This window comes from Oncorhynchus tshawytscha, linkage group LG13 (genome assembly GCF_018296145.1).
Source record: "Oncorhynchus tshawytscha isolate Ot180627B linkage group LG13, Otsh_v2.0, whole genome shotgun sequence".
Taxonomy (NCBI): domain Eukaryota; kingdom Metazoa; phylum Chordata; class Actinopteri; order Salmoniformes; family Salmonidae; genus Oncorhynchus; species Oncorhynchus tshawytscha.
Window position 1 is genome coordinate 29,126,701 of NC_056441.1, and position 10,372 is coordinate 29,137,072.

The following is a 10,372-nucleotide window of genomic DNA, read 5'->3' on the forward strand; positions in this document are numbered from 1 at the left end:
TCTTAAATGGAAGAAGTTAGGAAACACCAAGACTCTTCTTAGAGCTGGTCGCCCGGCCAAATTGAGCAATCGGAGGAGAAGGGCCTTGGTCAGGGAGGTGACCAAAAACCCGATGGTCACTCCGACAGAGCTACAGACTTCCTTTGTGGAGATGGGAGAACAAGAAGGACAACCATCTCCACAGCACTCCACCAATCAGGCCTTTATGGTAGAGTGGCCAAACGGAAGCCACTCCTCAGTAAAAGGCACATGACAGCCAGCTTGGAGTTTGCCAAAAGGCACCTAAAGGACTCTCAGACCATGAGAAAACAAGATTTTTTGGTCTGATGAAACCAAGATTGAACTATTTGGCCTGAATGCCAAGCATCATGTCTGGAGGAAACATGGCACCATCCCTACAGTGAAGCATGGTGGTGGCAGCAGTATGCTGTGGGGATGTTTTTCAGCGGCAGAGACTGGGAGCCTAGTCAGGGTTGAAGGAAAGATGAACGGAGAAAAGTACAGAGAGATCCTTCATAAAAACCTGCTCCAGAGGACTCAAAACCTCAGACTGGGGTGAAGGTTAACCTTCCAACAGGACAACGACCCTAAGCACACAGCCAAAACAATGCAGGAGTTGCTTCAGGACAAGTCTCTGAATGTCCTTGAGTGGCCCAGCCAGAACCCAGACTTGAACATCTCAGGAGAGACCTGAAAATATCTGAGCAGCGATGCACCTCATTAAAAAAAAATATATATATGCAAACATTTCTACAAACCTGTTTTTGATTTTTCATTATGGGGTATTGTGTGTAGATTGATGAGAAAAATAATGAGAAAAATAATACATAATTTAATCCATTTTAGAATAGGACTGTAATGTATCAAAATGTGGAAAAAGTCAAGGGGTCTGAATTTTTCCTGAATGCACTGTATATACCAATACCTTATATCAGTGTCCTATGTATTTTTTGGTGTAAATGTGTTATGCTACATACTGTACATAGGCACTCTTTGTTGTAGTTTCAACAGAACCGATTCTAGAAATGAGACATAGGAGAGTGCATTTAGGTTCACTTTGAGAGTTGCATGTTATACAATGTGGGGGAAATAATAATTACTGAAAAGGTTCATTTGCAGCCTGGTCCCATAGACTAGATTTAACATACTAATGTAAATCTGGGACACTCAAATTAGTATGCTATGTTATGTTTGGCATGGTTGTAGAAGACAGATGGTTATTTGTCTAACGACCCAAAGGACGTGAGTTCAAATCTCATCACAGAAACTTTTCAACTACTAGCAACTACTTAGCATGTCAGCTATCCCTTCCCCTATCCCTAACCCTTTTAGCTAACCCTAACCCTAACCCTTTTAGCTAACCCTAACCCTAACCCTTTTAGCTAACCCTAACCCTAACCCTTTTAGCTAACCATAACCCTAACCCTTTTAGCTAACCATAACCCTAACCTTAACCTTTTAACTTAACTCCTAAACTTAACCTTAACCCCTTGCCTAGCTAAAGTTAGCCAGCTAGCTAATGTTAGCCACTTAGCCACTTAGCTGGAATTCTGAGCATATCTTATGTCTAGCAACCCAAAGGATGCAAATTTATTGCCTTACCTCCCTTATCTTGCCTCATTTGCACACACTGTACAGTATATATATTTGTAACATATTATACGTTTCGCAAATTCATACATAAATTATAATATGAATTGTAATTCATAACATATCTTACATAATGGGTGATGGACATGCACAAATGTATACATACCATACGAAACGTAACATTTCATACTAACTGGAGTGGCTTGGATTTAGTTACAGAATAATATGAAACGATCTGAGAGCAGGTTGTCATATGTCACATTCAAGCTGTGGGCTCTTTAAAAAACAACTCTTAACTGCTGGTCTTAACAAATTGGTTTAGTGTTTAGTCCTGACAGCAGATTTGGTCATCCACTTACAAATTCTCCCAACTGTCAAAACAATGTGAGCGATCATCTCTAATGGCTGACCATGGCTTGACGGGTAGCTGACGATGTCAACTGTTCTGTATGCCTCGGTTCTCTGTTGCAACATGTGGGCGATTTCAGGAGGCTGCTGAAGGGAGAATAGCTCATAATAATGGCTGGAACGGAGTCAATGGAATGGCATCAAACACATGGAAACCATTCCACTAATTCCGCATCAACCATTACTACGAGCCCGTCCTCCCCAATTAAGGTGCCACCAACCACCTGTGGTATATTTTTTTTTACCATGGTTTAAAATGACGGACACGACTTTAACAGGGGAGAGGATGACTGCCATACTTGAAACTAAATGGGCTTTTCTTCTCTGATTACCTTTATGAGTGGATTGTTTTGATACAAGACTCCTCAGGTTCCTTTCACTTAAGACAACCATTCAATAGATCAGAGGAAGTCCATCCACCTTACTATATAGGTCACGCTGACCCTTTAAGAAAGTCTGTGCATTTATTATGCCATTCGTTGCATTTTCTCTACAAAACAACCAAACACAAACAACCAAAAATGTATCAACATGATCTATATTTTATTCAACTAGGCCTACGTGTTTTCTATGTTCTGCTCAATGTGTATTGCCCATATCACTACAGTTGTGTTGATAATGCAGGATCAGATTTAGGCCTGGATTGAATCAGACGTTTCATCACAGAATTAGTTCAAGTATCACACGAGTCAGTGTATAGAAACGTATGGAATGTCTCGTGAATATTTGCTCATATCACAGAAACCCTCATCTATAATTGACTGATTGTATAAAATGAGGTACGAGTTTGACTTGAACACACAGGGAACACACAGCAGCATATCAGCCCAGAAGTTGAGAAGTGTTTTTACAGAACGGATAGTCTACATAATTTACACTATGAAGGGATGAACAGGTGCTTCTAACTCAAGTAAAATCATTATTTCAGTGGGAGATGTGGTCAAAATAAAGGCTCCTGTCGATATGTGTGGAGGATGCAGAGGTATGCCCCAGGTGGGCGTTATATAGCACGTAGGATGATAAGAACAGATTATATAATGAAGATTACCAAAGGTTGAGAGAAGTATCTCTCCTCCTTCTCAATATCTTGGCAGAGATGCGACCCAGAAGCTATGAGCAGGGCTGGTTCAATGCTTTTGTCTTTGTCCTCAACAAACTCTGATGTGAGCCTTTGTTTACTTACTCTGAAAGAACTGCTCGGGAGGTATATCATAGGTTTATATACAGTAGTTATAGGTAACAGCATGCTTAACATATTCTAATGTAGTATTCTGCAGTCAGCGCCAAGTTTCAACTAACTGCACATCCTGACAATGATCCACATAGAACAGGAAAGTATTTTTAAATGTCATACTTTGTTTGGTATTTCATTTATATCTAATCAAGCTGATGCAAACGCTGGAGACAGTCACAGTCCTACACAGTAGCATGTGATATGACATAACAATGCAGCTAATAGTGATATTTTGAATGCCCCTTCTCATCTCCAACCTCAGATATTAATCCTCACTGAAACCTTGCCCAGTAATTGTCCAGACACCTGTTTACGAATGTTTAGCTGTAAAGAAGAAAAAAAATATATGTTATGAAACAGCTTACAATTTAATCTCTCTTTCATGGGCCATAGAAACAGGCTCAAATGGAGTAATCTGCTTTTCTGAAAAGAGGACTTATTCATACATATGCAGCCATCTGTTGCTCTTGGTCGTGTTTGAAAAGAGTTGTCTCTGAACTAAACAAAGTATTGTTCTTCCTGCTCTACATCTGAACCAGCAACTAGCTCTCACAGTCTCAAGTCAGAATTAGACGTTCATCCATGTTTCTCAAACATCAACTCCACAATTTTAAGGTCAGGGTTTAATCATTAACCCCCGAAATCTTAATGTTAAGGCATTAACTCTGAATGGTTAAGGTAAGAGTTAAGGTTTGGGATAGGCTAAAAAGCAAATGTCTCAAAATTCAACTTTCTATTGCTGGATTTGAACTTGCAACCTTTGGAATCACATGCGTATGTCCATCGCCATCCACAAGATATTAGTAAAACCAAAACTTACTTGAAGGTAACAGCGCTCACTAGAGGCCGGTATCCACGTCATCTCCAGATGTCCTCAGACCTGGATGGATGTTGAACACTGACTTGTATCACTGGTGACCTGGCTGGAACCAGAGACAAACATCTCTTCCAGCAAAGTTGTTATTTAACAGAGAAAAACTCCTGCAAGACATCTATTTCCAAAGAAACGGGAATCAAAGTTGGTGAAGTAACTTGTTTTCATAATTCTTAGGCCACTGCGGGAGCAGTGAAAGGATTTACCTGCACACACACACACACACATGCACAAAAACACACACGGCTCCAGTTATCAGACGGTGTAACAGAGGACTGAGGACTGAGGTGTAACAGAGGACTGAGTCATTACATTGACAGAGAGTGTGTTTTATCTTCACACTGAGCCTCTACCTGTTTCCCTGCTGCTCCAAAGTGGCCTCACATTTAGTACCTCAACACAGTAAGTATAATATTAATGACACCAGTAACTGAAGATGGCCTAGACCTATATACCCAGAGGTTTCAGTGAATCATAGTTTCTGTTGCGCACGGAATTGCGGTACCACGTACCGCTAACAGTATTTTAGCCACAGACTGTAATGTGCTAGCTTTCTAGTCTGTGTTTCATACAGTGCCTTCAGACAGTATTCACCTTTCTAATGGCCTGGGGTGACTTATACAAAATGTTGTGGAGCAGGTACATTGCCTTGAGAAAGTGATCATACCCCTTGACTTTTTCCACATTTTGTTGCAGCCTGAATTTAAATTTGATTAATTTTTTTTTTCTCCCACCCATATAGACATAATACCCTATGATGACAAAGTGAAAACATGTTTTTTGAAATTTTAGCAAATTTATTGAAAATGAAATACAGAAATATCTCATTGACATAAGTACTCACACTCCTGAGTCAATACTTTGTAGAAACACCTTTGAGTCAGTCGTCTTGGGTATATCTGTATCAGCTTTGCACAATATTGTGTGTAGATGGGTGGGGGAAAAAATATTGAATTCAGGCTGTAACAACAAAATGTGGAATAAGTCAAGGGGTATGAATACTTTCTGTATGTGAAAGAAAGTACATAAAAAATATCTAAACGCTTTTTAAAATTCTGCATGACAGTGTTTCTTCTCATTATAGTCACAGAATGATGCTTTTTTTTGCATGAAAAACAGAAGATACAGTTGAGTTAACTCAACCATCTGTTATAATTAAGAACAAAGACAATGACACAAAAACCAACTCACACTTCGGGAACTCAAAGAAAAGTACCTCTTCTAAACTTTCTCGGGCTTGACAAACAGATAAACCGAGATGAAGAAGAACAACAAGACACAATTTCCCCATACTAAACTAAACTCACCTGCTCGGCGTCTAGAGGGAATAGCTGTGTTGTCACCTCTGGACTGATTATACCGTGATGTGTCTTGGGGCTGATGGGTGGGCAGTCTGCCTAACGTCTCACATCACAGACCTAATATGCAATGTGTTAATGTCTTCCACTGATGTTATATGCAGTGTGATTCTCTATCAGTTCTCTCTTTCTCTTCCACAGGTTTTCCCTGCCATCAATCATCTCCCTGATTGATTGGCAATTTCACAACATTTACAGAGATAGCGTTAGTGCGTATGTTTGTGTTTGGTGGTGATCAGCTGCTATTTTTAAAGTGACAACACTGCCTCCTATTGAAAATATGTATCAGCACAATAGTAAAACCCTGTACTCTGTTTACTGTATTCTACTATCAGCCCAACAGGCAGTATCATAAGGACACAACACTCAATGACATACATTTCATTTAAATTCCATCAAGCCAAAATATGGAAAAAACGAATCTCTGATGATCATTAAATTCAAACATAATAGCCTGTTCAATACTTTAAGATGCTCAAGAGAGCTCAAGAAATGTTCACAGTAGCATGGTGTCATGTAATAGCCCCTAAATAAGACTCTCATTTCAGAACCATGAACTACACGGATGCTTACAATCACCATCTCTGTGATAAGAAGTGTTCTGTTTCTGCTGTGATCATGGGCCCTGGTCAAAAGTCGTGCAGTATATAGGGAATAGGGTGCCATTTGGGAAGCAAGCCCAGCATATGTTGGTTTGCTGGCAGCTATAACCAGCACTGTATCACCACACCTTTTATTCAAAGTTCAAGCATGTGCATCAGAGTTACTTTACCCATAGAGCGGGGCACAATTGGCCCAGCGTCGTCCGGGTTTGGCCAGAGTAGGCCGTCATTGTAAATAAGAATTTGTTCTTAACTAACTTGCCTAGTTAAATAAAGGGTAAAAAATACTCCACAGTTTGAGTGGCAACTCAGAGACACACACCTAGACTGTGCAACGTCTGTTCTGACCTCTTCCTTCAAAGAGATTTTTGTTAGATGTCTCAAACACCACAAAGTGAAGGACACCTTGGAGCAGTCACTCAATGGCGTGCGTACATCCACTAAACAGGTGTTCAATACAATGATACTGCAAGCATCAATCAGGTGCATTGATGAGCTCTGTGTCCCCTGGCTATGAAGAGACTGTTCTCTTTTGGAAGTGTGTGTGTGTGTGTGTGTGTGTGTGTGTGTGTGTGTGTGTGTGTGTGTGTGTGTGTGTGTGTGTGTGTGTGTGTGTGTGTGTGTGTGTGTGTGTGTGTGTGACAGACGCCTAATGAGAGGCTGTCAGCCCAACACAGGTAAACAAATCAATGGCACCAGGCAGGAGAGAACCCAAGGTTGACCCACCCACACACACACAGACACACACACACACACACACAGTATAGGGAACAGGGTGTACTTTTGTACATGGCATGTGGCTACCACCGAGACATTTACCATGAAAAACAAATGTATTATTCAATCAGTGGACACCTGGTCAACAGCTGTAATTATTACCAGTACTTTAACCTGACCACCTACTGTCTCCAGGGGATTCTCAGCCTCACAATATTGCTTTCAACAGGTCCAGACAGCATGTATTGGAATTAAGTTCATGCAAAGATGAACCTGTATCTGTGAAGGACAGACATGCCTGCCTCCGCATGTTGTACTTTCTATTTCTGTAAGCCTCACCTACAGTAGGTGTTGTTCTGCATAACATTTCTCCTACACAGGATACTGGCTGTGTCTATACTGACTCGCTGACTAACATGTCTCTGCATGTCTGTTTATTGGGAGCATCAGAAGAACAGTGTCTGCATCCCATAGCAGCAGGAAGTAGGGGTGCTGAGGGTGCTGCAGCACCCCCTGAAAGATCTGAATTAACATGTATATATTCATTTAAAAAGTTGTGCAGGGGCCTTTGCTAGCATTAGCGGACAGATATAGAGAAATATTTTTCTTGGTCAAATAATATGGGAAACAACCACTTTTTGTGCAGTATTAATTTACCATCCTTACAAACCACTTAATGTAAATGTACGTTACTCTTTATAGGCTGGTCATCTAGGTTTGTACCTGTAGACATTCCATCACCATGAAGAACAACAATGACCAATACAGTAATTGAGAACATTGAGACATCAAATTGTTTGTGATGAGGCAATGATGTAGCTCAGTTGGTAAAGCATGGCGCTTGCAGCACTAGGGTTGTGGGTTTGATTCTCACGGGGAAAACATATGCTACTGTAAGTTGCTCAGGATAACCTAGTAAAATTAAAGAATAGACCATTTCTGTTTCCACATATCGTTTTTTTGCATTTGCAAAGTATTTTAAGAAACTGGAAAACAAATATCAAGCAAGTATTTGTATATTGTATTATCAGATTAACGGTTGTGTACAGATAATTATCACACTCAAATTACAAATGCTGGTGAACACTCACACAAAATGATCACAACAGTATTGCGCTGGGCCTTTGCTAGTCCTGTATTAGCAGACCAATGTAGACATCTTCAGGTAAGGCATTTTGTTTTCTTTCTGCACCCCCACCCCCAAACTACTTCCCACAGCTATGCCGATTCCCTATAGAGGACACTAACCTATGGGAAACAGGTGCACTATATAGGGAATAAGGTGCCAAATGGGACGCAAACAATGACTCCCATCAAACAAGACAGGCCAACTGAGAGCAGCCAAGTCAGTCAGTGAGCTAATAGGCGTACCGTCCCTCAACGTAGTTAGTAGGCCTACAGTACAGACATGGTTAGTAGACCTACAGTACAGACATGGTTAGTAGACCTACAGTACAGACATGGTTAGTAGACCTACAGTACAGACATGGTTAGTAGACCTACAGTACAGACATGGTTAGTAGACCTACAATACAGACATGGTTAGTAGACCTACAGTACAGACATGGTTAGTAGACCTACAGTACAGACATGGTTAGTAGACCTTCAGTTCAGACATGGTTAGTAGACCTTCAGTACAGACATGGTTAGTAGACCTACAGTACAGACATGGTTAGTAGACCTACAGTACAGACATGGTTAGTAGAACTACAGTACAGACATGGTTAGTAGACCTACAGACATGGTTAGTAGACCTACAGTACAGACATGGTTAGTAGACCTTCAGTACAGACATGATTAGTAGACCTACAGTACAGACATGGTTAGTAGACCTTCAGTACAGACATGGTTAGTAGACCTTCAGTACAGACATGGTTAGTAGGCCCACAGTACAGACATGGTTAGTAGACCTACAGACATGATTAGTAGACCTTCAGTACAGACATGGTTAGTAGACCTACAGACATGGTTAGTAGACCTACAGTACAGACATGGTGAGTAGACCTACAGTACAGACATGGTTAGTAGACCTACAGTACAGACATGGTTAGTAGACCTTCAGTACAGACATGGTTATTAGACCTATAGACATGGTTAGTAGACCTACAGTACAGACATGGTTAGTATACCTACAGTACAGACATGGTTAGTAGACCTACAGTACAGACATGGTTAGTATACCTACAGTACAGACATGGTTAGTAGACCTACAGTACAGACATGGTTAGTATACCTACAGACATGGTTAGTAGACCTACAGACATGGTTAGTAGACCTACAGTACAGACATGGTTAGTAGACCTACAGTACAGACATCGTTGGTAGACCTTCAGTACAGACATGGTTAGTAGACCTACAGTACAGACATGGTTAGTAGACCTTCAGTACAGACATGATTAGTAGACCTACAGTACAGACATGGTTAGTAGACCTTCAGTACAGACATGGTTAGTAGACCTTCAGTACAGACATGGTTAGTAGGCCCACAGTACAGACATGGTTAGTAGACCTACAGACATGATTAGTAGACCTTCAGTACAGACATGGTTAGTAGACCTACAGACATGGTTAGTAGACCTACAGTACAGACATGGTTAGTAGACCTACAGTACAGACATGGTTATTAGACCTATAGACATGGTTAGTAGACCAACAGACATGGTTAGCAGAGCTACCGTACAGACATGGTTAGTAGACCTACAGTACAGACATGGTTAGTAGACCTACAGTAAAGACATGGTTATTAGACCTAAAGACATGGTTAGTAGACCTACAGTACAGACATGGTTAGTAGACCTACAGTACAGACATGGTTAGTAGACTTACAGCCATGGTTAGTAGACCTTCAGCCTTGGTTAGTAGACCTTCAGCCTTGGTTAGTAGACCTACAGCCTTGGTTAGTAGACCTTCAGCCTTGGTTAGTAGACCTACAGCCTTGGTTAGTAGACCTTCAGCCTTGGTTAGTAGACCTTCAGCCTTGGTTAGTAGACCTTCAGCCTTGGTTAGTAGACCTACAGCCTTGGTTAGTAGACCTTCAGCCTTGGTTAGTAGACCTACAGCCTTGGTTAGTAGACCTTCAGCCTTGGTTAGTAGACCTACAGCCTTGGTTAGTAGACATTCAGCCTTGGTTAGTAGACCTACAGCCTTGGTTAGTAGACCTTCAGCCTTGGTTAGTAGACCTTCAGCCTTGGTTAGTAGACTTACAGCAATGGTTATTAGACCTTCAGCCTTGGTTAGTAGACCTTCAGCCTTGGTTAGTAGACCTTCAGCCTTGGTTAGTAGACCTTCAGCCTTCGTTAGTAGACCTACAGCCTTGGTTAGTAGACCTTCAGCCTTGGTTAGTAGACCTTCAGTACAGCCATGGTTAGTTTACCTTCGTTACAGCCAGCGCTGTTGTCGGCATTCTACAGCACACACACACCCTCCTCGCCCTCTTTTCCCCCATGCAGAATTGGGGTACTAGGTTTTCCCACAGATAAGAAATAATCATATGAAATCAGAATTGCTTACAGGTCTCTGTATCCTAGAAAAACAAAATATATACAAGAGAGGCGGGGGGACATGACGCCAGGGCGAGGGCATTGGAATG